This window comes from Oryctolagus cuniculus, chromosome 6 (assembly GCF_051225735.1).
Source record: "Oryctolagus cuniculus isolate XC-2025 breed Fujian yellow rabbit chromosome 6, ASM5122573v1, whole genome shotgun sequence".
NCBI lineage: Eukaryota > Metazoa > Chordata > Mammalia > Lagomorpha > Leporidae > Oryctolagus > Oryctolagus cuniculus.
In genome coordinates this window covers 17,647,085-17,673,831 of record NC_142872.1, presented here as the reverse complement: position 1 = coordinate 17,673,831, position 26,747 = coordinate 17,647,085, and the positions used below count along the sequence as shown (strand labels likewise).

Genomic DNA, 26,747 nt, shown 5'->3' with positions numbered 1-26,747 from the left:
AGTGCTGAGATGAAGGAGCTGTTGTCCAAAGCCACTTTAGCCACTTTCTCATCACAGGACTTCCTTAGCCTTTCATTCTTTTCTGCTGCCACTGCAGTTTTGCACTTTGCTGCCCTGTGTCATAAGACCCCTCACACATGTGCGTGCAGAAACCAAGGAATTTCCACTGCAGCTCTTGGCTCAGGCCACGGTGGACACTCAATCCCAGAGCTCCCTTGCCCCACTTCTCAACCTCTGTTTAGGCTCTTTTCTTCTCAATTCTGTCTCCTGGCTCTGCCAGTCTTTGAGGAAACCTGTCTTTTCGATGCCCTGAGTACATCACATGTTTGGTATTACAGCAGGCCTGTGAAGGTTGGAACTCAGTAGCCAAGAATAGTTTGGTCATTATCCATCCAGCTAAGACTGGTGAGCCTTGGCTCTGTGTCTGGCATTGATCTAAGCCTTGAAAAATAGTCATGCCCAAGACAGTAAACATCCTTTGGTCAAGGAGCTTACATTCTAGTGGAGAAAGGAAACAGTTAGTCGGATGATCAAGGTCATGGACAGGGAAACAATTGGAATGATGTATCAGGCAGGAACAGCAGAGAGGCACTCAGAGTGTCAGATTCCTGCTGACGCGCACCCTAGAAGGTGGGGGTGATGGCCCAAGTATTTTGGTCCCTGCTACCCACATGGGAGACCCATGGAGTTTCTGGCCCCAGGTTTGAGCCTGGCCCAGCCCTGGCTGTTGTGAGCATTTGGGAAAGAAACAAGCAGATGAATGATCTCTCATTCTTTCTCTGTGTCTCTGCCTTTCAAATAAAAATAAATTTAAAAACAAAATTTTTAAGTTCAATGAGTATCCATTTCTAAAAATGTATGCCTCTTCTTTTCATTTACCTCGCTAGCACATTTTTACTTGGAGAAAAAAAATAATAAGAGTTCTCTAAAACTTGTCTCTCCACTGTTTCTGGTTGTGCAGACAGAAACCGAATCATTGATGTAGTTTCTACTCTGTCCGCTAGAGAGCAGTGCAGGTTCCTCTTCTCTCCCCTGACCCCCATGCCCCAGCCTCATTCTTTGCCTCCCCTACCCCTCCCAGCCAAGGCAGGAGAGGAGGAGACACAATGGGGAAAAATATATCCCCTATCAGAGCAGCAGAGGGAGGAAGTGACTTGGAAAGACAGAAGCACCATGCACTGTACAGACAGTCCCTTTGGCCTGCTTGCTTTCTGCGCACCCACTGGGCAGTCCTGTCCTTTAAATCAGCCCCCAGCAGCCTCCCTCCCCACAGCCCATTCCACACAGCTCATACTCGCCCTTCCCTGTTCAGAGTCACTGAGCACCTCGCTGAATCACTGCCAGGGCGCCCAACCCTCTTCCTTCTGCCAGAGCTCACCCCTGGATCCTCATGACCCTACCCAGGAGAGGTGACCGCTGGAGGGCAGCCAAGCACCCCTGGCAGGGACAGGGTGATTGGCTTGATGCCCAAGGGGCTACCATGGATCACACAGGAAACAAGAGCAGCAGGTTTTTGTGGGCGGGGCCAGGTGTGGAACCACATTGAGGAAGGGAAGCAAGAACAACATTGCACTCCCTTGCAGAGAGTGTGTGCTGTCCCACACTCACTCAAACACCTGGCCTTGCTGTGACTTCTTCTAAGGAGGGCATGTCTTCTACAGGTGACAAAACCTAGCCAGGAAGGTTAAGCAGCCGGTTGCAATTGCAGACAGGAATGCCAGGGTGGGAGCTTTACCCAAACAAACAGACCAGTTTAAAACCATCCCTTAGGAGCATATCAAAAGAAAGATCAGATTACTCTCCACCAGAAGTACTTAGGATCCCCTACTGTGGCCCTTTGCCAATTCCAGGTGCTACAGGGAAGGGGCAAGGCAAGAGATGACAGCCAAGGCACAGAAACCAAAGGCCACCAAACCTAAGGGTGCCACCACCCTCCCTCTACAGAACAGGCTGGGGACAGCCTCTCCCAAGAGGTCTAAAGGCTGAGATGTCCCCTCTCTGTCTCCGTCCCCTGGGAAAGAGTCCTCGTCACTGGAACAGCATGGCAAAAGCTCAGGCGAGGAGGCGGCAGCTCACCTGCCAGAGATGTTTGCCCTCTCTCTTTGCAACTTATAAGCAGAGATTGTTTCTATAGCCTCCTCAACAGCTCTTGAATTGTTAAGGAAGAGAAAGGAAAAACCAAAAGTGAAAGTTGATCTTGGGGGTGTTTTTTTGGCATGAGAAAGGGGCGGTTCGTTTGCTGTCCTTTTTTGAAGGATTTCTTTCAAAAAATTACTGGAAGTCCAGCATGAGGCGTTGCGTGTTCTGTATTTTAATCTTGGTAGATTTTAATAAAATGTTTTGACTCCCTTTGGGATTTATCTGTGACTCAGATCAGGCTGCTCTGTTCCACAATCCGCCTAGGTAAAAATTAAATTGTAGCTCCCATCTGCGTCACAGACATGCTGTGAATTGAGCAGAGCCTGCTGTCAGGTCAGCGTCACAGAATGGCTGGAAACATCCTGAACTTCTCTAAGAAGGCAACACCTGTGCGGCTTTGGGACATTTCCTGAAACTGCTTCTGAGAACATTCGTTTCTCTCTTAATTAGAACTTTATTTTGCTTAAAAAGCAATCAGTTGAATGTGAGAACCAAAGTTCATGCTAATGGCAGTGTGAGTCAGAGAGCTTGTTCAGGTACAGGTCACAGTTCTTCTTCTTCCCTGAAGCAATGTCTCATCTGAGAAGACGCCCAAGTAATCTATTTGTTGACCTCATGGATGGACCTTAGATTTTGTATTTTTTTGATCCTTAAAGTCTTCACTTACACCAGCACACATGTTCATTTCTACTCCTTGCAAAGCCACATGGCGTTTATGGCAAAGAAATAAGATAGCCATAAAGCCACAGCACCACTGTCTGGGAGGCGAGAAGGGCCATCAGGGAGATATACAGTTGGATGAATCTCTTGGCAATCAGAAAGAGGACAGGCCGTATTTTTGAGTGAACCAGAGAAGAACAAGCTGAAGCCCAGAGTACACCTGGAAGAAGTCAGTATAGGCAGGAGCCATTTTTGATTGCAAAGTCCTAGGAAATCCTAAATTTGCAGATGGCAAGAAACAAAATGAAGTAGGGTGCAGGGCAGTAATCAGGGCAGTGAATTAAAAGGCAATGAAACACCTAATCCACCCCATTCCTACACCCTGGCATCAAAGCAGTGAGAGCTGGGCCTTGAGCTGCAGAGCGGCTGCCTTGCTACCCCACACCCCTAGGCCCAGACACAGCCCACCCGGTTCACGCTCAGAACTCTCAGCACTGATGGTCAGTTGAGAAACTTGCAAAAGAACACAGCAGCAGGGAAATTCCATGATGCTAAGCTATAGGGTTGACCACTGACCACTGGAAAAAATCCACAGGCCAGAGGAGAGATTTAAGAATTTGGGGGTTGATGAAATGTCCTCTGTTTTGACGGTGGTGGCTGTGACATAACTGCATACAAGTATCCAAACTCCTCCAACAGAACCCGGTTAGCAGGTGAACTTTGCTATCCATAAATTATGCCTCCACAAACCGGCACTTCAAAAAGCAGCACAGATCACAAAAGGACAGAAATGTTTTGTTGTTGACGTTGAACTCAGTCTGCAGCTGTCTTGCAGAGTTTGTCTGCTTCCCTAACAGCCCAGAGAAGTGACAAACAGTAGACTGGCTGTGTCTCACAAAGGCATTAGGGTCACCTGATGGCCTCAGAAGCAGGAGGGTGAGAGAGCCCTAAAGTGAACCATGCACCAAGCATTCCAGAAACATGTTTTATTCATTCACATCACAGTGACAATACAGTGAACATTTGGGAGTGTCTGACATGCAGCCATGATGCCTAGATAACTGAATGAAATAACTATTGCCAATTTAATTTATTAAATAATTGTGAACTTACTATTACACAAAACCTGGAAATCACCTGTGCCATAGCAAGTAAAGCTACCTCCTGCAGTGCCGGCATCCCACATGGACACCAGTTCAAGTCTCAGCTGCTCTACTTCCAGTTCAGCTCCCTGTTAATGTGCCTGGGAAAGCAGAAGAAGATGGTTCAAGTCCTTGGGCCCCTGCACCCACATGAGAGACCAGGAAGAAGCTCCAGGCTCCTGACTTGGGATCTGTCCAGCTTTGGCCATTGCGGCCATTTGGGGAGTGAACCAGTGCATGGAAGACACCTGTCTTGCTCTCTCCCACTCCCTCTCTCTGCCTCTTTGTAATTCTACCTTTCAAATAAATCAATAAATAAATTTTTTAAAAATATGGCTGCTAAAAAGTTTTACCCATCACAGAAGCATTGGAAAACATAATCGAGGAAATCCTCCAAAATTATGGACAAAATACAAAAAAAAAGTAAAAAGCATAGAGAATCAATAGAGTAAGCCATATGCTTACCTAACAGAAGTGCCAGAAGAGAGAAGTGAAAACACACAGAGAAAATAATTATTAGAATTGAATGGATAAACAAAATGTAGTATATACAAATAGTGAAATATTGTCTTTCCATAAAAATGAGTACTGAGGCATGCTACAGCATGAATGTACTTTGGACATACTATGCTGAGTGAAAGAAACTAGACATAGTGTATGATTCTATTTTTATGAAATGTCCAGAATCAGCAAACCCACAGAGACAGTAGTCACCTGGGATTCGTGAAAGAGGGGAATGGGATGTGAGTCACTCCTGCTGGGTATGGGGTTTCTTTGGCGGTGATAAAAATGTTCTAAAACTAGACAGTGGTTATGTGGCACAACTCCATGAATACACAAATACTGTTGATTGGTTTATAGTGTGTCAATGACATATTAATTTTTAAAAGAGTGAAGGAAAATTTCCAGCACTCACCACATGCACACACACACGCACACACACACAAGCACAAGCCATAAGATTTAAGACTGAGTAATAAGCACAGTAAATACACAGATGTTCTCCCAAATCCATCACTACGGAACTGAACACTCAAGACAGACAAAAGCTAAAAGTGTCAAGAAAAATGTTACAGAAAAGTTAAAAGAAAATTGGCATCAAACTCCTCACTGGCAATCCTACCTAGAAGTCAGCGGGACAATGATTACAGTTCTGGGGGGCTATGTTACAGACCTAATACGAACAAGAAGCCAGACACTAGGAAGACTCTGCAGTTTCCCTTTACTCACATGAGTACCTTCCCAAACACCCAGGTGACGCCTGAAACTGAGGACAGTACCAACCCAATATATGCTATATATTCATAGCCATATACGTATTCAACCCTATATGTGCTACATATACACATATAATCATTTTCATATACATCCATATATATGATGAAGCCTAATTTATAACTTAGGTACAAATGAACAATTGACTGTAGATTTCAAAAACTTTAGCATATGAGTTTTTTTTTAATATTTTAATTTTATTTATTTGAGAGGCAGAGTTATAAACAGAGAGAAGGAGAGATAGAAAGCTCTTCCATCCATTGGCTCATTCCCCAGATGGACTCAATGGCCAGAGCTGGGCCAATCTGAAGCCAGGAGCCAATTGCTTCTTCCATGTCTCTCACATGGGTGCAGGGGCCCACGCACTTGGGCCATCTTCCACTGCTTTCCCAAGCCATAGCACAGAGCTGGATAGGAAGGGGAGCATCCAGGACTTGAACCAGCTCCTATATGGCATTCTGGCCCCATAGGCGGAGGCGTAGCCAAACATGCAAGAGCAGTGGCCCATGAATTTTCTTCTTAAGTTGAGAATTTTTAGCTTTTCACTTTATATCTTATCTTTGTCATGTCCAAATCACCAGCATCACCATTCGGCTTTGGGGCCATTATTAAGTAAAACAAGGGTTACCTGAACATGAGCTCTGTGACATGATGACAACCCATTTGATAACCAAGATGGGTACTACGTGGCTAATACACAGGTAGTTTAAATAGCATGATTCACATCCCTGGTGAGACAGCACAATTCAGAACTTAGGAGTTATTTATTTTTGTAATTTTCCATTTAATATTCTGGGACCACAGTTGACTATGGGTAATTGAAACTGTAAAAAGCGAAACTTCAGATAAGGAAAAGCTTCTGCAATATCCTCTACGGAAGCATTTGTCATTCAAAAAATAGTATGACTAAGAAGCTGCTGTTGGGGATGCCACTGCAGTGCAGCAGGTTAAGCCACATGGGCAACAGTTCTAGTCCCAGATGCTCCACTTCTATCCAGCTCCACATGGGAGACCCAGATGGAGTTCCAGGCTCCTGGCTTTGACCTAGCCCAAGCTCTGCCACTGTGGCCATCTGGGGAGTAAACCAGTGGATAGAAGATCTCTCTCCCTCTCCCTCTCCCTCTCCCTCTCCCTCTCCCTCTCCCTCTCCCTCTCCCTCTCCCTCTCTCTCATTCTCTCTCTCTCTCTCTCTCTCTAACACTGCCTTTCAAATTAATAGGTAAATATTATAAACAACAACAACAACAAAGATTCCCTGCCCAAATACTCTGTGTTCCTACTCTCAAAAAGAAAAATGTAAGACAATTACCCTTTTAGGATAAATTTATGACAACAGGGAAGGCCTAGGCTCTTTCCCTTTTCCTGCTCTGCTACCCAAAGCACTGGCTGTGATCACTACTTAGGATCCCAACAATCGGCACACTGGGTTCTAGTCCTGGTCAGGGTGCCGGATTCTGACCTGGTCACTCCTCTTCCTGTCCAGCTCTCTCCTGTGGCCCAGGAGTGCAGTGGAAGATGGCCCAAGTCCTTGGGCCCTGCACCTACATGGGAGACCAGGAGAAGCACCTGGCTCCTGGCTTTGGATCAGCGCAGTACGCCTGCCACAGCGGCCATTGCGGGGTGAACCAACGGAAAAGGAAGACCTTTCTCTCTGTCTCTCTCTCTCTCACTGTCCACTCTGCCTGTCAAAAAAAAAAAAAAATCCCAACAAGGCTGCTGGCTCCAGGCACCTGTTTTCTCACAACCATACCCAATATCAGGCAGGAAACGGACAGAGAGCAAAGGGCTAACCCCTACATGGGGGACCCCTTGTTATTTATTTCCCAAAAGCAACCACCCCTCCCTGCTCCAAGCCTCTCAACTTTGTCCCTCTTCTCTTACGTTTCATTGGTCAACCCAATCTTAAGCAAAAGGAAATTAGCAATAATTGATGTAGACCAATCAGATCTCATCATCTTTACGAAGTCTGTTTTGTAACAAGCAAGAAGATGGATGGACCGTTGGAGAGGCACCAACAGTCACCGGGCTGAATGACTGATGGACTAACTAACCAATCACCTATCTGTTGGCATCACAAAGCCAAGTCTTTCATGGCAAAAAAGCTGTACTATTCTCAACCCTTGGTTAATTTAATGTGCATTAATCTTTGTAGATAAAATTGCTCGTCATGTGTTGGCATCTGCAAATTAACACCAGCTTCCGGAGAGAAATTCTTGAGAAAACAAAATCACACCACTGCATTTTTCTAAGGTTCAACATGAAAAATTTATCAAGTGTGAAAACCCAGTCTGTTTGATACTGTTAAAATGATTAATATTACAAATAGCTTCTAGAAACAAGGCTCATCTGCCAACCTGAAGGACTGGAAGAGGAAGCAAACATTTTCCTTCCTGAATGTAGAAAAGTTTGCTCCATAATTTGCATTTTCCCTCCCTGTGTCATTTCAATGTCCCTGGCACATTTCCTAAGTCAGACTCCCCCAAGGACTCCACACAGCAGGCAGGTACTGGTTTGCTTGCGATGACCCTTGTCATTGCTGAGAGAAGCTCTGTGAAATCCATACAGCAGAAGCACAGGGTGCTCATAACTCCCACCTCCTTTAAGTGAAGGCCTTAATGCACGGATGCAATCCAACGCGTGAGTGCTGCTCAGCAGTTCACTGTCAGAGTTGGGCTGTGTGATGAGCACCACTGCTCTCCCTGCCAGATGTGAATACCCTAGATCATTAATGTCGGCCAGAGCCCACTGAGGGAAGTGGAAGCCCACTGAGGGAAGTGGGGACCCTCTGAAGCGATGGACCCATATGTCATGGAGATAAACCCAGGGTGGTGGGATGTAAGATCTTGTGCCTCTCTAAGTTATGACTTAGCATAGTGCCTTTCTTGAGGCTACAGTGGGAGGCAGGGCTGAGAACAGAGGAGACTTGTCAGCTGGGGAGGGACAATGATGCATTCAGACGTAGGAGGGGTCACTGGAAACCCAAGCCTCCTAGCACACAGCCCACCAACACACACACACACACACACACACACACAGTCTATGCCCTTTGCCCAGTATGCTGTGTTCTGTGCACTCAAATTGGAGGCTGGGTGCCATAGAGCAGAGCCTCATGGGAAGGGAAGCAGGTGTTTCTCTCACAAGCAACTCAGCCCTTACACTCCTCAGTAAAGAAATTAATCTCCTCAGTGGCAAGAGAGCAATGCTGTAGGATAATGTTCATAAATTTTAATCAACTTGCTGAGAACCCAGGCCCTAGACACCCAACTCTGACCAGGTACCAGCTCTACCATCAACAAGGCCACTTCTGACCCCAACTCCAATAACAAGGGTGACCCTAAAAAAAACATTCATTTACTTATTTGAAAGGTAGAGATACAGAGAGACAGAGCAAGAGACAGAGAGAGAGGTCTTCCATCTGCTAGTTCACTACCCAAATGGCTGCAATACCCAGAGCTGGGCTGGTCTGAAGCCAGGCACCAAGAGTTCCTTCTGGGCCTCCCACATGGCTGCACAGGGGCCCAAGCACTTAGGCCATCAGCTGTTGCTTTCTTAGGTACATTAGCAGAGAGCAGAATGAGAAATGGAGCAGCCAGGTCTCAAACCAGTGCCCATATGGGATGCCAGTGTTGTGGGTGGCAGCTTTACCTGCTCCACTGCCATGCCAGCCCCAACATGTGTGACTCTTACAACTGCAATCACAGGGTCTGTAATTCAGACATGAGGAAGCCCCTACTTCTGGGGGAGAGAACCCACTATTGTTTCTTAGAGAACTTTCACCATTAGAAGGTTCCCATTATATCCACATGACATCACACTCTCTCAAACTTTTACCAGTTCATCTATCTCTCACTCTGGGGTACCACATGGCAATCCTATCTCTTTTTATGTCTCCCATTCTATCTCCTTTTTCCTGGAAGTCACTTGTGTGTTATCTCCAAATCTCCCATGCATGAAACTGGCCAGACCCGAGTTCCTTAAACATTCCTCATGTGACTATCTCAGTCCCTGTTCTGAATAAAGCACCGTCTGCCTGTCCCTCTTAGAGGGAGTTCATCAAAACAGCAAGTAAAACGTGGCTGCAACAACCACCATAGTGAGACGTATTCTTTCCTGAGCACGTACGATATGCCGGGCACTCCGCTATGCATTTGACCCCCATCTTATCTCATTCTTACCAAAACACCATGCAGTGACTTCGTCTATTTGCCCAACTTACACATGAAGAACCTGAAACTCTGAGATGCTAGGTCAATACTCTTGGGGTCACATGGAGCAGAATCAGGGTTGACTGACAGCTCCGACATGAGAACTGTCACTTTCCAGCTATAATGAATGTGGCTGAAAGTGGAATTTGCTCTCTTTGTTCACTCACAGCAATTTTTCCCAAATCTGTATCTTCTGCCCACAAGTCTATTTTGGGTCCTGGGCCCTTATATTCAACTACTTGATGGAAATCAACCACTTGGACAACTCCTTATTGCTTCAAACTCAATGGATCCACAGCTGAATACAACACCTTATCTCCCAGGTGTGTTCCTCTTCTGATCTGCCCCAAATCAGAAAGAGATTTCACTGTCCAGGCAATCATCTTTTTTTTTTTTTTTTTTTTTGACAGGCAGAGTGGACAGTGAGAGAGAGAGACAGAGAGAAAGGTCTTCCTTTACCATTGGTTCACCCTCCAATGGCCACCGCCGGAGCACTGCAGCCGGCACACCACGCTGATCCGATGGCAGGAGCCAGGTGCTTATCCTGGTCTCCCATGGGGTGCAGGGCTCAAGCACTTGGGCCATCCTCCACTGCACTCCCTGGCCACAGCAGAGAGCTGGCCTGGAAGAGGGGCAACCGGGACAGAATCCGGTGCCTCGACTGGGACTAGAACCCGGTGTGCTGGCGCCGCAAGGTGGAGGATTAGCCTAGTGAGCCGCGGCACCGGCCTCAGGCAATCATCTTAAGACAGAGGCCTGGGAGGTCTCTGTGGCATCATCCTGCCCACATCCAAACCATCACCAAGTCTTTGATTCCCCTTCTGAGTCTTCTATCCCTATCCACTTCTTCCATCTGAGCCATCACCATAGAGAGCATTCCTCACCTGAATTCCAGAAACAGCTCCCTACAAGGTCACTAGTCACCTGCCCCTTCCTGCCTCTTCCCTCCTCCAGAGTGATATTGGCAGGGTCCTTCCAAAACGAAAACCTGTGTAAGCCACTTCCTTGCCTAAAACATTTTCATGGTTTCCATTCTACAGAAAAAATACCCAAGTTCTAGAACTGGAATGCAAAACCCTCTGATGCCTACCCCATTCTCCCTCCCTAATTTCATCTTTAATTTTTTTTCCCCACACCCTTTTTGCCACAGCTTTAATGACCTCCTCCCACTCCTTCAGTGTTTTACATCACGTTAGCTCCAGGCCCTGCTTGTGCTATTCTCTCTCACTGAAATATTCCTTCCTCTCCCTATTGCCAGGCAGACTGACTCTTTTTCGTCCCTAGGTTTCAGTCTCAATGTCGCTTTTCAAGGTGAACTTCCCTGGTGGTTAGAGCAACACATTCCATAGGATACTGCTCTTATTCTACCATTGTACATGTCTCCCCTTATTGCTATTGCTTATTTGTTTCCTTAAGAAAAGCAATGATGTCTATCTTGTCCCATTAAACCTCTCGCACTAAACAAAGAAAGAGCTAGAAAAGTGTTTACTGAAGAAACGAAGGGACAGAACAATGGCAGTTACAACCCTGACCAAACATGGTGCACAGACACAGGTCTGCAGTTGGCATTCTGGGTTCCACCCAGGATTTCCCGTTTATTACCAGCTAACCTTTAGTTCATTATTTCAGACCACTGCGACATTTCCGGGTCCTTATTCTCAGGCTAACATATTCTCTAGCATATGAGGTATCACCACCAATTCCATGTTATTTGAAATATCGATTAGAAAACCTTCTAATATCTTCATTAGGCAAAGACAAAGCCTATTGATATCTATGAGAAGCATGCCGCTATTAGCCAGTGCCCACTTGGTATGCTAATTCAGTCAAGTTCAAATATGCTATTTTTTTCTCATCCTCAAGAACATCATAGTAAACTTGTCAAGCACCTTAATGAAGCCCAAATAAAGATCCCAATCTCAAATCTCCTTTTTATTTATTTATTTATTTTTTGCCTCTCACACTGACAGGATAATATGCACATAATATCCCAAGGGCAAACTCAAGTTTTTGTAAAATTCCCAGAAGCACAACTAAAACTCTACTTCTTTGTCTGTCACTAAAGAAATAACACTGGAGAGCAAGTGGGTGGTCTACAAGAGATCTAGCGGTATCCCTAGGTTTTCTGGAGCTAAGGCTCAGATCCGCTCCTGGAAGCTGAGTGCTAGTGGTCACTCCTACCTGCATAGGATGCACGTACCTACACAGCCCATGTGCCATCTACGCAGGCAGTCAGTCTTCCTCTCTCCTCCATGAAGAGTGAGTGCAGCATCCCAGCTCTCTTCTCTTCCTTCTGACATGACTCTTTGGTCCCCTGGTGGTCTCCAAACTGGAATGGAAAAAGTGATCTAGTTAGGATAATTCAACTGAAGTCAGTAGAGACCCAGGAGTGCAGGGAGTAGAGAAGTAGACATCCACTAAAACAACTGTGCTGCGCCATGCCTCACCCCATCGCCCTTCCTGGCAGCCTCTGAGGTTCTAGAACCACATAAGGTGATTAATGCCAGCATGGACTACATCCACAGAGGTCAGTGAAACAGACATCACCCACAGCACAGCACTGTTATTGTAGGTGGCACCAAAGCAACGGAGGCAGAAAAAAAAAAATCCAGCTGTTTTGGGCAATGAGACCTCTGCAATCACTGGAGCTGGATAAGGACTCAGGAGCGAGGTCCTCAAAGCAAACTCAAGGCTGAGTTCCCTAAGAGAGTCAGTACACAGGGGTGGACCATTGTAACATCCCACATCTAACTCACCAGCCTTGGTGAAGAAGATTCTGCCTACACACTGGCAGTCAGAGGAGCAGCAAATGATGGAGAGGAACACAGAGTGAACCAGCTTGTGCAGACACACAAATGTTGAGACAGCAAGGAAAGTAAATGCGAGAGGGGAGTGAGGAGGGACCAATGCCTGGTCATATGATGGTGGAGAGTTTTCTACCCTCTAAACTCAGCAATAAACAATTAAAGAGAACTCTAATCCACGAGCTCGTGAGGCACAGGGGCATGAGGGTGACCCTCACGGGGCTGACACTCTTAGTCATCTTCCCAGATTCACTCCTCCTATTTCCTGGTGGAATAACCTGCATGTTTTCTTGAGCAGTAAACATGGCTATCTCCACAGAAGATGCTGCTTCCCAGACTTCCTTTAAGTGCACTTAGGGCAATCTGGGTTCAGGAAGTGGGGCCACTTAACTCAGGCCTCACTCCTACAAGGGGCTCCAATTGTAAACTTTTAACGTTTTCTCCAAATGAGAGTTTACATGGTTTTTGTGGGGTTTCTGGTACTAAAAGCATGATTTGTCTGATGTAACCAAAAAGTGGCACATTGGAATCCTGTTTTGGCAAATTTTAATACCAAGAACCTCAAACAAATAGAAGTACTCAAGAGTCCACGGGCAGCTTTGCTTCTTGCTGCTGATCTCCTACCAGTAGAGCGGAGAGAGCCTGTTGCACGACTTTTACAGTCACCCATTTCTCGTAACTGTACCCAGAATAGGGTCCTCAACTGAGGGATCTAAAGGGTCAAGTGAAGGTTTAATTATTTTAAACCTATGCATTTAAAGTAGGCATTTGATGCAGCAGTAAGAGGCTACTTGAGAAGCCCGTATCTATATCGGAGTCTCTGGATTTGAGCCCTGGCTCTACTCCCAAATCCAGCTTCCCGCTATTGTACACCTTGGGAGGCAGAAGTGATAGCTCAAGTAGCTGGGTCCTTGCCACTCATGTGGGAAAACCAGATTGAGTTCCTAGCTCTTGCCTTTGGCCTGGTCCAGCTCCAGGTATTGCAGGCATTTAGGGGAGGAAACCAGCAGATGAAAAGTGTCTGTCTGTCTGTCTGTCTCTATATAAAAAAGCTAGTAGTTCTGCTGATTTGCTCTAAACTCACCATTTGTGGGCCTTTTTAATCAGGCCAACTCTGTTTTACCCCACCAGTCATGGGGCTATTAGCAAACATCAACCAGAATCTCGGCCCATCCGGCTTTCACAAAACCAGCCAAGCCTGGCTTTAGAGATCAAATGGTAACAGTTCTTCTCCATCTTCTCCAGAACTTGAGAGAGACTCTGTTTGGGCCCCTGGACTCAACTGGACTACCATCCCCTGGGAGATGAGGCTGGAGACCATTCTTCAAAGGCATTTTAGGAAAACCATTTAGTACCATTGTTAACAAAGCAAGATCAGTTACTAGTGTCCTTGCTTAGTTTCACCCTACACTACTCTATGCACACTCACTGCTCACATAGCACAAGTTAAATTCTTCATCTTCAAATCAAGAGGCAAGTTGTTTTAATCCAAACAGAGCAAAGCAAACTCAGGGGCCAGAGCAGAGGCTCTCGGACTCTGGGGTGCAGAGCTAAGTCTTCCCTGTGTGAACATCAACGCTTTCTGACTCTTCTCAGGTCGTTGCTTTTCCAGGAAAGGAAGCACTCTTGTCATTTCTTCAGGGGATGTCTGATCCAAAATAGGTACTTTTCGAATTTGAAGAGAGAGATTAATATTAGATCCAAAGAATGTACTTTTCAGGAATTTCTAAATACTGACGTTATCTCAACTTTCCATACTGGAGCATCATCCCCTTTATTTATCCTAATTGGGAAATTATAAAGTAATTAAAATACTTCCTCCATGCTCCATAATTTTTACTTAACAGCAAATAGGTTTCTCTCCAGTTCTTAGTAATTCTCCTCTGATTACTGTGGTCAGAAGCTCAGGCTACCATGAGCCCATTATGTCTGTTCTAGAAGGAGTCAATATCGCTCATCTGGGGAAACTGACTCTAAAATATCCAGCAGGCATTGGTTAGTCGTGCACTCAGTTCATTCAGACTGACATTAATGATGTTCTGAATAACTGATGTCATTTACATGCAAGTTGTTGGGTGCCTAGAAGGTCTTGGACATCTCCTTCTGTGAAAACAAAGGTTTTTCTCCTGGTTAATTTCTCTTTGTGAATTTTCTACTTGCACTGTTAACATGGAAAGCCATCCTGGTCATCCGCTGAATCAATATGGTATTTCCTGAAGTATGGCCAACATGGGTTCATAAGTACAGGGAAATCATATAATTCATGTCTCAAGGAAATTTGAAACACAGGTGACCACTACAGTTGAGTTGCTTTTGGAACTCCTTTTTTAAAAAAAGGTGCAAAACAATGTACTACAGGCTAAGGAGAATAATAATTGTGAAGTTCCCACGATCAGGGCTGGAGTTGTGGTGTGGCAGGTTAACCCTTCACCTACAATACTGGCATCCCATATGGGCACCAGTTCGAGACCTGGATGCTCCACTTCTTATCCAGCTCTCTGCTAATGCTCCTGGGAAAGAAGTGGAAGATGGCCCAAGTACTTGGGCCCCTGCATCCATGTGGCAGAGCAGGAAGAAACACTGGGATCCTGGTTTTGGCCTGGATCAGCCTCGGCCATTGTGGCCATTTGGGGAGTGAACCAGCAGATGGAAGATCTTCCTCTCTCTCCCTCTCTCTCTCTGTAAATCTGCCTTTCAAATAATAACAAATTGGAAAACAAAAAAACAAAAAAATTTTTAAAAAGTTCCCACCATCCATTTTGGACATTAATACTAACTAGGAGGAAATCTTAGGATTCTTCAATGATTTCATCATTGGATGAGTTTGAAGACTAAACAGAACTGTAAGCCTCTTAACATATTGCCTTCCTTATCCATACAGTATTTTTCTCCAGTGTATGTGAAAGTTTTACAGAATATACTGCCAATTTATGGTGAACCACCCCCTGCCTTTTTAAAAACAATTTATTTATATTTCTTTGAAAGGCAGAGTTACAGAAAAAAAGGAGTAGGGGGGGGAGGGAGAGGGGGAGAGAGAGAGAGAGAGACCTATCTTCCATCCCCAAATGGCCACAACAGTCAGGGCTGAACCAGAGCTATACCCTGGTCTCCCACATAGGTTAAGGGGCCCAAAGACTTGAGTCATCTTTCAATGCTTTCCCAGGCACATTAGCAAGGAGCAAGATCTGAAGTGAGCATCCAGGACTCAAACTGGCGCCCTTATGGGATTTCAGCATTACAGGCAGCGGCTTAACCCACTATGCCACAGCGCCAGCCCCAAAAACCACTCCCTCCTTTTTTTTCTTAAAGATTTATTTGAAAGACAGAGTTACAGAGAGAGAGGTAGAGACAGAGAGAGAGAGGTCTTCCATAAGCTGGTTCACTCGCCAGGTGGCTGCAACGGCCAGAGGTATACCGATCTGAAGCCAGGAGCCAGGAGCTAGGAGCTTCCTCCTGGTCTCCCACGTTGGTGCAGGGGCCCAAGGACTTTCCCAGGCCGTAGCAGAGAGCTGGATCAGAAGAGGAACAGCCGGGACCAGAACCGGCATCCATATGGGATGCGGGCGCTTCAGGCCAGGATGTTAACCCACTGCCCCACAGGGCCGGACCCAGAAACCCCCTTTTTGGGGAACAGTTTGGACCCAGACTTTTGATTTCACCATCGACTTGCACGTTTCTCCAGGCAAATATCACATATCACACATACTGCCATGTCTAACAAAACCTCTTAAAGTAAACTTGAAGTTCATTCACAGAAGTATTCATGCTGCATGTAAGCCCTCAGCTCTTTCTCAAAGAAAAATAAAAGCAAATAAAATAATAAGTGAAAAAGAAAAATAGCCTGAGACAGCTGGAAGAAGTTGGTCTAAACAAGTGGCCAAGGGCACATGAGACTGTATGAAAGTCCGAGTCTCTCTAGTGCACCTCTGCGGCCACGGAGCCAGGATCCATTCCATAAAATCTGGTTTCAGTTTTTGCTCTGCCTTTTTATTAGCATAGCTGTGCTCCGGGCCCACAAGATGAGTGATTAGGGAGGGGTCAAGTGGAGAGACGCTGCCAAGCCCTGCAAATGAGTTCGTCACGAATGTCCATGCTGGATGCTTTCCAGATGCTTTCAAAGATATGAAGGACACTCCTTGAATGACGAGCATTTAACCTTGCAGCTGGTCATTTATTTTTCTGATTAGGACATGCCACTGGCTCAACATCCAGGTGTTTGTTCACAAGAGGCAATAATGGCCTCTTGTTTACTAAGCTCCAAACTGTGCCACGTGTGGCTGGCTTGTTATTCTGATTCTGCCTCTGAGTGCCAAACCATTGTAGATACTCATTTTTGATCCCTCTCTCTTTGTTGCATTGGCAAGAACCATGGAATGTTCAAAAGTCCACCATTTACTGAGCAAAACAAAAATCATGTGTATGTTTTAAGAGAGCAAACTGGACTCAGGGAGTACCAAAACACACAGCAAACGCATCTGACAAAAACACATTTTGCAAAGTAAAACCAGGAAAAGGTGAAACCCCAGGTGAAAATTTTGCTGATCAGAAATGTTCCCTGTTAGCCAGTCAAGTCCAAAGGACCACACAGTCCTCCTCTACAGCTTACACATCATTTGCTGCATTTCTAACTTACTTCATTCCAATCCCTCCATGCCCACCCCCTAGTGGACTTTAAGAAAATCAGGGATTTCAGCACAATCCCTGTTGGTGTATGCTTTCACAATGGTGCAAAATCCTTTTTATTGCAGTAGGTTCTGAATAATTGTTTCATTCTCTCGATGGGAGAAAGCCATGATTGCTAAGCCTACAGTGGCACATAATATGGTAAATCAGCTTAATGATGTGTGAATAAAACTATATGAAGAAAAAATGGCTTGTTTCCCAGGATTCAGAAGGAGAGAAAAACAATGTTGGGTGCTTTGGGGAGGCTGAAAAATCTATACTGTGGAGTTCTAGGGTTCTGCTTTCAAAGCCTTAAAACAACACCAGAAAAGTCAGCTATCCTGGACAAAAGTAGGCTCATGAATAAACCCCCAGGAGTGGGAGCTCAGCTGGGTTTCATATGGACGCATTGCATCCAGAAGTCGAAAGTTTAAAAAGCTCCAAAGAACAAATCTTGGTTGAAGGAGTAGATTGGGAGGTTTGGGGGGAAGGGAGCACTCCTTTTTCCATGCCAACAGGAAATCTCAATGTTCACCGCGGTTGTCATAACAACAGTTTTCCAATAGAATCTATATTACTCATCCAACATTGGCAACCAGAACATAAGTGCCACCTAATGATTTTACCTATTCTTATCGCCATACTGGCTGTGTGGCTAACAGAGCAGGTGGGATCCTACACCACAACAGAGAAGTCTCAGCTGCTTGGTGGTTAGGGACTAGGGAGAGGCTTCCCAGAGCGCTCCCCAGTCCCAGTTTGCTCCTCTAATGTCCCATCTTCGTAAGTCATCACCCACCTAAGCAAGCACAGTGCTGCAGCCACCAAGAATTCAGATCAAGCAATTGGACCCTAAATGTAAAGTAGCCACAAATTGGACATGTGGCCACAGGGAAGTCCACATCTTTCAGTGACTAAAACTCCTCTCTAATGTGGGCTATTTGGTAAGACTTTTCAGTAAGCTTGAACATGAAAACAATGATAGCTTAAATCAGTGAACCATAAACCCTTTTCTCAGCCTGTTTTCCCCAAAGCTAACCCCAACGCTGGGTTGTATGCATAAGCCAACTTTTCTTTCTTTTTCCTCACTCAAACTTTAGAACAAGAGCCATGATTCTCTGCACCTGGCTCTTTTCCCTCTCACATTGGGGACTTCCCCGAGCTGCACACAGACAGCTTTTCTTTGTTCCTTCTCGTGGCAGCATGGCTCTGTTGTGGTGTGTTGCTGTTAGCTTTCCCAGCATTTTGCCCCTGTCAATAACACTGAGACACAGAACCTTGTCCTTTTCTCTTTACTAATACAGCCATTCTAAAGGACTGTCTGTGATCGTTATTAAGCTCTACATCTTCTACACCCCTGCCACCTGGTTTTCCTTCTCTCCCAGAAGACATCTGAATTTCTTAGTAGGTAAAAGTACTGCACGGGGTCTCATAGGCCTTTCCAGCCTCACTCCCTACCATTTCCCACCAAACTTCCATGTGCAATCCAGGCTGAAATCAGGTAAATGTTGCTGGCTTGCTGGCGCTTCCACGCCTTGGGCATCATTTATCTTGATTCCTTCTAGGGACTTGTCAGATGTGCTAGAGGTGACGTTAAGGTGCTTAAGATCAACCTGTAGCTCTGAGTCATTGTCATACAGGGAAGCCATAGTTAACTGCTTGCTGCCCACTCGGTTTCCACCTGCTGATCCCACCTAGAATGTGCCCTAGGCCTTGTAATAAACACACCTACAGCTTTTTGTAGACAGGAACTGGCGTGCTGCTACCATCTGCCTCCTACTCCTGCCTGGACCTCTGACCTGGTTTGCCATCGCTCTGCAATGCACAGACTGCCACAAGCAAACTACCTGGCACAGGAAAGAACACTCAGATAAAAGTTTTTCCCCGAGGGCATTCTGGCTCCCATCCCGTGGGCTTCCTCTGATCAAAGATCCAGGCTCACTCTGCTGTGCACAAGTCCGCGTGCTGGCCGACTTCCAAGCCGGCTCTATTAGGCCCTTTCTGTCTCACTGGGCAGCAGCATTCCTTTCTCCACCTCCTTCCCTGCATCACTCCACTGCATTTCAACATCACACTTCCTACATTCTAAAACAGAACAATGCTGTCCAGTTGGTGAAACGCCACTGACCTCCCTACAAGGACATCAGTGCAGAGATCATAATGTCCGCTCATCAAAGACATACTCAGACAAACGCAGGCCACAGAAATGTGCTTGTATTAGTCAGCTTTTCATCTCTATGACAAATTACCCAAGGCATCCTAACTTTATACAGGAACGAGGACCATTGTGGCTCATGGTTTGGCCTCTGCGGATGGTGCACTCACTGGCAGAATCCTGAGGTGATACTAGGTTTACAGAGAGGGAGTGTACAGGTCATCTCTACCACTCTTCCCTTATAAAGCCACCAGGATTCAATCATGAAGGCCACACCCCAAATGACTTAATCTAATCTAACCACTTCCTGAGGGTCCCACTTGTAGACAACATAATAGGATTAAGTTTCCTTAACTCCCTTTGGATCATTTACATGAGACCACTGAGCTGGAGAGAGAAGGACAAATCTGCAAGCCAAAGCAATGCTAACAGTGACAGTCCCACATCCCCTGGCAACAGCCAACATTGTTGTGTGCCACAGAAAATTAAATGTGATTGTAGCTAACTGGTGCACCACTCATGCACTGGGCTCAACAGTACAGCTGACATTGGTATGACATACCCATCATAAGCAGAGAGATCTTTAATCAATGCCATTTAAAATGAATAGTGAGTCTGATTTTTCCCTGTTTTCTATCAACTCTCAGCTGGGAGGTGAAGCAAAGAATCTCCGATAGAGTACAGTCACTACTATGGACAAGAGGAAGGGCTGTCTGCGCCATGATGTGCACAGTGAGGAAACACCGCTTTGAAACACCCACCTCACCAGAACAGTTGTTCGATTTATTCCCTTGCACTAAGGCATTGTCTACAGAAGAGCAATATTAAAATAGAAATTTCTCTCTTGGCAGCAGGGCAGTGATACATTAATGCAAGGAAAAAAAAATCTCAAAATCTGCATTTGGCAATTACTACTCCACTCATATCTTAAAGTACATTTTTAAAAAGGAAAAAAATAAGATATGAACCCTCTAAGAAATATATTGTTGTAAAAAGAGTATTAATTATATACTATTATATGAAAAAGACCATAAATAAGCACTATCACCTCATCCCATTTTTGTAAGTGAAAAATAATATGCAAATCTAAGCCCAACTTCCTCCCATAAAGACTGGCATGGGCTCCACACTACTCATGGGGCTCACAGCTAAGTGGTAGAATATGGGTGTTTTTTAATCTTTTTACCTACTTCTTCTGTTTTAATTTTTAATGAAACATGCATTTCTATAATAAGAAAATATCCATAAAATTTATAATTATATGTATGTATTCATGCACTTTACTGTATGTGACTTTTTGAGAGTCAGGTTTCTCCATTTCTATGTTTCCAGACTTAATTAAAGCATACCCTCAATGGAGATGAGCATTTAATGTGAAGGCAAATGAATAGATGGGATTTGAAAGGGAGAAGGATGCATTGTACAGATACTTTATCTCCTGAGAGCTGAACTCCATGGCCTAAGGGAAATTTTTTCTCTCTGTGCCAAATGAGATTCAGAGCAGGTGGAATGAGCAGAAAAGGCCCTGGGAATAGTCAGGGCACAGGGACACACTTGCCTTCTTTCCAGAGAGTTCAGAGAAATTGCCTTCCTGGGTTTTGACATTAGAGGAGAAAGTTCCTGACTCCTGAGAGCTGTAGCACATGGGGTTTCTGTTTTGGTTTGTTTATTTTTTGACCCTTTTATTGCAGTTCCCAGTGTGTGATACTTGGGTGTTGACTACAGGTGCAATGCCATACAGCAGATCTCTCAAGTTTTTTCATCTTGCTTCCCTGAAACGTCACGCCTGTTGATCAGCTACTCTGCATTTACCCCTCCACACCCAGCCCTGTTGCAACCCTGCTCCACCTTTTGGTTTTATGAACTTGACTCTCTTAGATACCTCATGTAATAGCTTGTCTTTCTGGGGCGAGCATTCTCATAGCATCATGTCCTAAAAGACATCCATGTTACTGCACACGGCGGAGTTTCATTCTTTCTTTTTCAAGACTGAATAATATTCCATTGTGTACACATCACTTCTATATCCATCTGTCAACAAGCATTTAGGTTGTCTCCATCTTGGTTGTGGTCAGTGCCGCAGAGAACATGGGAGTACAGACATGTATCTTTGAGATTCTGATTTCAAGTATTTTGGATACTCACAAGTGGGATATCTGCATCGTGTGGAAATTTTATTTCTATTTTTTTAAGGAATCTCCATTTTATTTTCCTTATCACTATAGCATTTTGCATTCCCAGAAGCAGTATACAAATATTTCAGTTTCTGGGGCCAGTGCTGTGGCGTAGCAGGTAAAGCCGCCGCTTGCAGTCCGGCATTCCATGCGGGCACCAGTTTGAGTCCCTGCTGCTCTACTTCCAATCCAGCTCTCTGCTATGGCCTGGGAAAGCAGTGGAAGATGGCCCAAGTGCTTGGGCCCGTGCACCCATGAGAGACCTGGAAGAAGCTTTAGGCTCCAGGCTTCAGATAGACCCAGCTCTGGCCGTTGCAGCCATTTGGGGAGTGAACCAGTGGATGGAAGACCTGTCTCTCTTTTTGCCTCTGCCTCTCTGTAACCCTGCCTTTCAAATAAATAAATAAATATTTAAAAAACACAAATACTCCAGTTTCTCCACATCCACAAAACACTTATCTTCTGTTTTTTATTTTTAATGACAGTTATCTTGACAGATGTGAACTAATTTCTCACTGTGGTTTTGATTTGAATTTCTCTGATGACTAGTTATATTTAACATTTTTTCCTGTATCTATTGACGATCTATATATCTTCTTTGGAGAGACATCTATTCATAGCCTTCTGCCATTTTGTAACTGAGTTGTTGATTTGTGCTATTGAGTTGTAAATGTTGATTATCTATTTTGGAGATTAACCTCTCATCAGATAAACAATTTGTAAATAATTTCTCACATTCCATAGGCTGTCTGTACACACTGCTGATTCTCTGCTTTGCCATACAGATGTTAGTTTGATGTCATTGTACTTGTTTATTTATGCTTTTGTTGTTTGTGCTTTTGGTACCACATCCAAGAAATCAATACCAACAACACGGTTATGGTATGGTGTCTTCAATGGGCTTTACAGTTTCGGGTCTTACATGTAGTCTTCAATCATTTGGAGTTGATTTTTGTGTAGTCTATAAGATAAGGGTCTAATTTATACTTTTGCCTGTGGACATCCAGTTTTCTCAATATCATATATTGTGTATTCCTGGCATCCTTGTCACAGATCAATCGATAGCAAATGCATAGATGTATTACTGACCACTCTGTTCTCTTCCATTGGTCTATACGTCTGTCTTTACCCCAGTAACATACTGTTTTGATTCTATAGTTTCATGATGCATATTGAAATAATGAAGTATGATGCATCCAGCTTTTTTCTTTTTCAGGATAAATTTGACTATTCTTGGTCTTTTTTTTTTTTTTTTTTTGACAGGCTGAGTGGACAGTGAGAGAGAGAGAGACAGAGAGAAAGGTCTTCCTTTGCCATTGGTTCACCCTCCAATGGCCGCCGTGGCCGGCGCGCTGTGGCCGGCGCACCACGCTGATCCGAAGCCAGGAGCCAGGTACCTATCCTGGTCTCCCATGGGGTGCAGGGCCCAAGTACTTGGGCCATCCTCCACTGCACTCCCTGGCCACAGCAGAGAGCTGGCCTGGAAGAGGGGCAACCGGGACAGAATCCAGTGCCCCGACCGGGACTAGAACCTGGTGTGCTGGCGCCGCAAGGCGGAGGATTAGCCTAGTGAGCCATGGCGCCGGCCTATTCTTGGTCTTTATAGTTCCATATGACTTGTTGAATTTTTTATTAAATTTCTGAATAAAGAGTCATTCAGATTTCGAAAGGGTTGCCCTGAATCTGTGGGATCATCATGGGGTAGTACTGACAGTTTAACTATTATGTCTTCGAAACACAGATGACTTTCTATCTGGTTGTATCTCCTTTAATTATTTCAGATGTCTTGTAGTTTTCACCACACAAGTCCTTTTATTTTTAAGATTTATGTATTTATTTTGAAAGTCTGAGTTAGAGGGAGGGAGGGAAGGAGGAAGGAAGGGAGGGAGGGAGAGATGTGGAGGGAGGAGGGGGGAGAGAGAGAGAGAGAGAGAGAGAGAATCTTTCATCTGCTGACTTACTCCCCATATGGCCACAACAGCCAGCCTTGGGCCACGCCAAAGCCAGGAGCTTCATCTGAGTGGCAGGGACCCAAACACTTGGGCAATCTTTCACTACTTTCCCAGGTCATTAGCAAGGAGCTGGATTAGAAGTGGAGCAGCCAGGACATGACTTGGCACCCATATGGGATGTCAGCACTGCAAGCAGCGGCTGTACCTGCTATGCCACAACACCAGCCCCTCAGTAGACAAGGTTTTTACCTCCTGTGCTTATTCCTAAGTATTTCATCATTCTTTTTGGTGGTTTTATAGATACAAATGCTTTCCTATTTCTTTTTCAGACACTTTGTTCTTAGTGTATAGAAACAACTGATTCTATATGTTGATTTTTTTTTTTTTTTTTTTGACAGGCAGAGTGGACAGTGCGAGAGAGAGACAGAGAGAAAGGTCTTCCTTTGCCGTTGATTCACCCTCCAATGGCTGCCGCGGCCAGCGCGCTGCGGCCGGCGCACCGCGCTGATCTGATGGCAGGAGCCAGGTGCTTCTCCTGGTCTCCCATGGGGTGCAGGGCCCAAGCACTTGGGCCATCCTCCACTGTACTCCCTGGCCACAGCAGAGAGCTGGCCTGGAAGAGGGGCAACCAGGACGGAATCCGGCGCCCCAACCGGGACTAGAACCCAGTGTGCCGGGGCCGCAAGGCGGAGGATTAGCCTAGTGAGCTGCGGCACCGGCCTTATATGTTGATTTTTAATCCTGCAACTTTACTGAATAGTTTCAGCAGTCTTTTTTTTTTTTTAATGGAGTCTTTAAGGTTTTGTAAATATGTAAGGTGAAGTTTGCAAACAGAGATGATTTTATTTCTTCCTTTCTTCTTTGGGCATCCTTGCCTTGCTCGTGATCATGGAAGAACAGTTTTCACTTTTCACTGCTGGGTTTTCATGTGTGGTGTTTACTATATTGAGATACTTTCTGTTCCTAGTTAGGCAAGAGTTTGTATCTTGAAACAGTATTGAATTCAGACAAATGCTTTTTCTGCATTTATTGAGAGGATCATGTTATATTTGTCCTCTATTCTGATAATAAGGTCTATCAGATTCATTGATTTTCATAAGCAGAATCATCCTTGCATCCCACAGGTAAGCCCAATTTGTTCATGGTGCCTGATTCCTTCAATGTGCTCTTACATTTGGTTTGCTACTATTTCATCTTTTAAAATCTATATTCCTCAGGAATATTGGCTTATAGCTTTCTTTTCTTTTAGAGTCTTTGTCTGACTTTGGTATTGGGGCTTATAAGAAAAATCAGTCTTTGTCTGACTTCGGTATCTGAGCTTATAAAATGAACTTGGAAGTTTTTTTCCTTCAGTATTTTGAAAGAGTTCAAGAAGGATTAGCATGAATTCTTTAAATGTTTGATAGGTTTCACCAGTGAAGCCATCTAGCCTTGACTTTCCTTTGCTGTGAGGTTTCTGACCACTGATTCAATTCCCCACAAGTCATGGGACTGGTCAGATTTTCTCTTGATTTACTCTTAACAGGTTGCATGTTTCTAGGAATTTATCCATTTGTTCTAGGCTGTCCAGTTTTTTGGTGTATAACCATTGGTAGTATTCTCCTATGATTCTTTTTATATTCATTTTATTTTATTTTATCTTTAAACATTTATTTACTTTATTTGAAAGGCAGAGTTAGGGAGGGAGGGAGAGAGGGTGAGAGAGAGAGAGAGTGAGAGTGAGAGAGAGAGATTGTCTATCCATTGGTTCACTCCCCAAACAGCTATAACAGCAAGGGCTGGGCCAGACTGAAGCCAGGAGTCAGGAACTTCTTTCAGGTCTCCCAGATGGGTGGAGGAGACCAAGCAGTGGGGTCATCTTCCACTGCTATCCCAGGCACATTAGCAGAGAGCTGGATCAGAAGTGCAGCAGGCAGGACATGAACTGAAGCCCATATGGGATGCCAGCATTGTAGGAGGCAGCTTAACCTATTATACCACAGTACCAGCCCCCAAAATAGTCCTTCATTTTAATGTGGACACTTATCACTATGAATTTCTCTGTAAGTACTACTGCCTTTATTGCATCCCATAAGTTTTGATAGGTTATATTTTCATTTTTATTTGTCTAAAGATATTTTACAATTTTTTAAAATTTCTTTTTGACAAAGTGTTCAAAAATATGTTATTCATTTCCACATATTTGTGAATTTTTCAGTTCTTCTGTGTTATCTTATCTGCCATGACAGTCAGAAAAGGTACTTGGTATGCCTTTTCTATGAACTTTTTTGAAGACCTTCCTATGAATAGGTTTTGAAAAAATTCTGCACCAGAATAAACTTTTAAATCTTCTAAATAATCTTTTAAATCCATTTTCCACCAGCTTTTCGAGGTACTCTCATATTTAACTCTGAGTTTTATACTTTCTTACGCTGCCATGTTACTTTTCAGTATTCTTTCATTCCAACGTAAAAAGCTCTGTAGCATTTCTTGTGAGGCTGGTCTGGTGGTTATGCACTTCCTCAACTTCTCTTCCCTCTTGGAAATCTGTCCTTCAGAATGAAGGAGAGGTGAGCAGTCTAGCAGACAGACAATGAGCAAGTTCATGCCAGAGAGAACTGCTCTAAGGGCTGCTGCTGAACTGATTTGTTTGTAAGGAGAGGACTGCCCATTGCACCACCTTCCTGGTATCAGTCTCTGTAAGTTTCTGAACAGCAGAAATATTGAGGAAAGAAACAAAGTTCCTCCCCAAGAAACAAAAAGGGAAAGAAAATAGCACCAAGTAGCAATCACTTATTGTTGATGTTTATGTGATAAACTCACCACAGTACACCTTGGCTGGGTTGCAGATAAACTCATTTATGTGAGGAAAAGTAATATATTTACTTTCAAAAATAGAGCATTATGTTTAAAGGAGGGACAAGCACATTTAGTTAACCAAGGCTTTTCCCTGCTCTCAGTGTTCTCCAACCTTCTCTTGAACCCCTCCATAATTCTCCCCTCCCCATAAGGTCAGTGGGAAAAGAATAATATGCCGCAGCTGTACTTTTCCAGTAAGGTTGTGCTAGTTTCATCTGCATGGGGTTATACTGAATGTTCTACTAATCGAATCAGGGCACAAGCTTTCAGAGCCTTGTATTTCTAAACTGAGTGGAGCCATACATCAATTAATAAAAGGAGAACATTTTTTCTAAACTGCACCGTACTTTTTACTTTGTGAAATGTGTTTATATTTTCTCATTTCATCTTCAGATCAACTCGATTTAACTAATGATTTCAAGTGTTTTGCAACGCATTCTCCCACTTCTTTGGTGACAGACACCTCCGTCTTCTCTTGACAAGACACCCACCTCACACTTGCACTTGGTTCAGATGACACCGACTTTATTCCATTCCCAAACTGAAGTGTGGGCTTTTATTTGTCTCAGATTTGGGCGATCAGTCTACTCTACCTCCCCAGATGCAAGGATAGTTCAGAGACAACGTTCATAAACCAACAAGCAGGTCCCAGGAAGAAAGTAAGAATGCACTAAAAATGAATGTAATGTATTCAAATCCACCATCTTTCATGGGGTCAGTACTGTCTAAGAATATTCTTCTGGG

General features: G+C 44.4%; 1 long non-coding RNA gene across 1 annotated transcript in view; it reads right to left on the bottom strand.

Annotated features, from left to right (window-relative positions):
• Positions 1-11,616: 11,616 nt before the first annotated feature.
• The window catches only part of LOC149126039 (uncharacterized), a 64,086-nt gene continuing 48,955 nt past the window's right edge, over positions 11,617-26,747 (bottom strand). The window contains exon 3 of the long non-coding RNA XR_016234887.1: positions 11,617-11,750. This is a non-coding gene — a long non-coding RNA (uncharacterized LOC149126039). The remainder of the gene's footprint in view (positions 11,751-26,747) is intronic.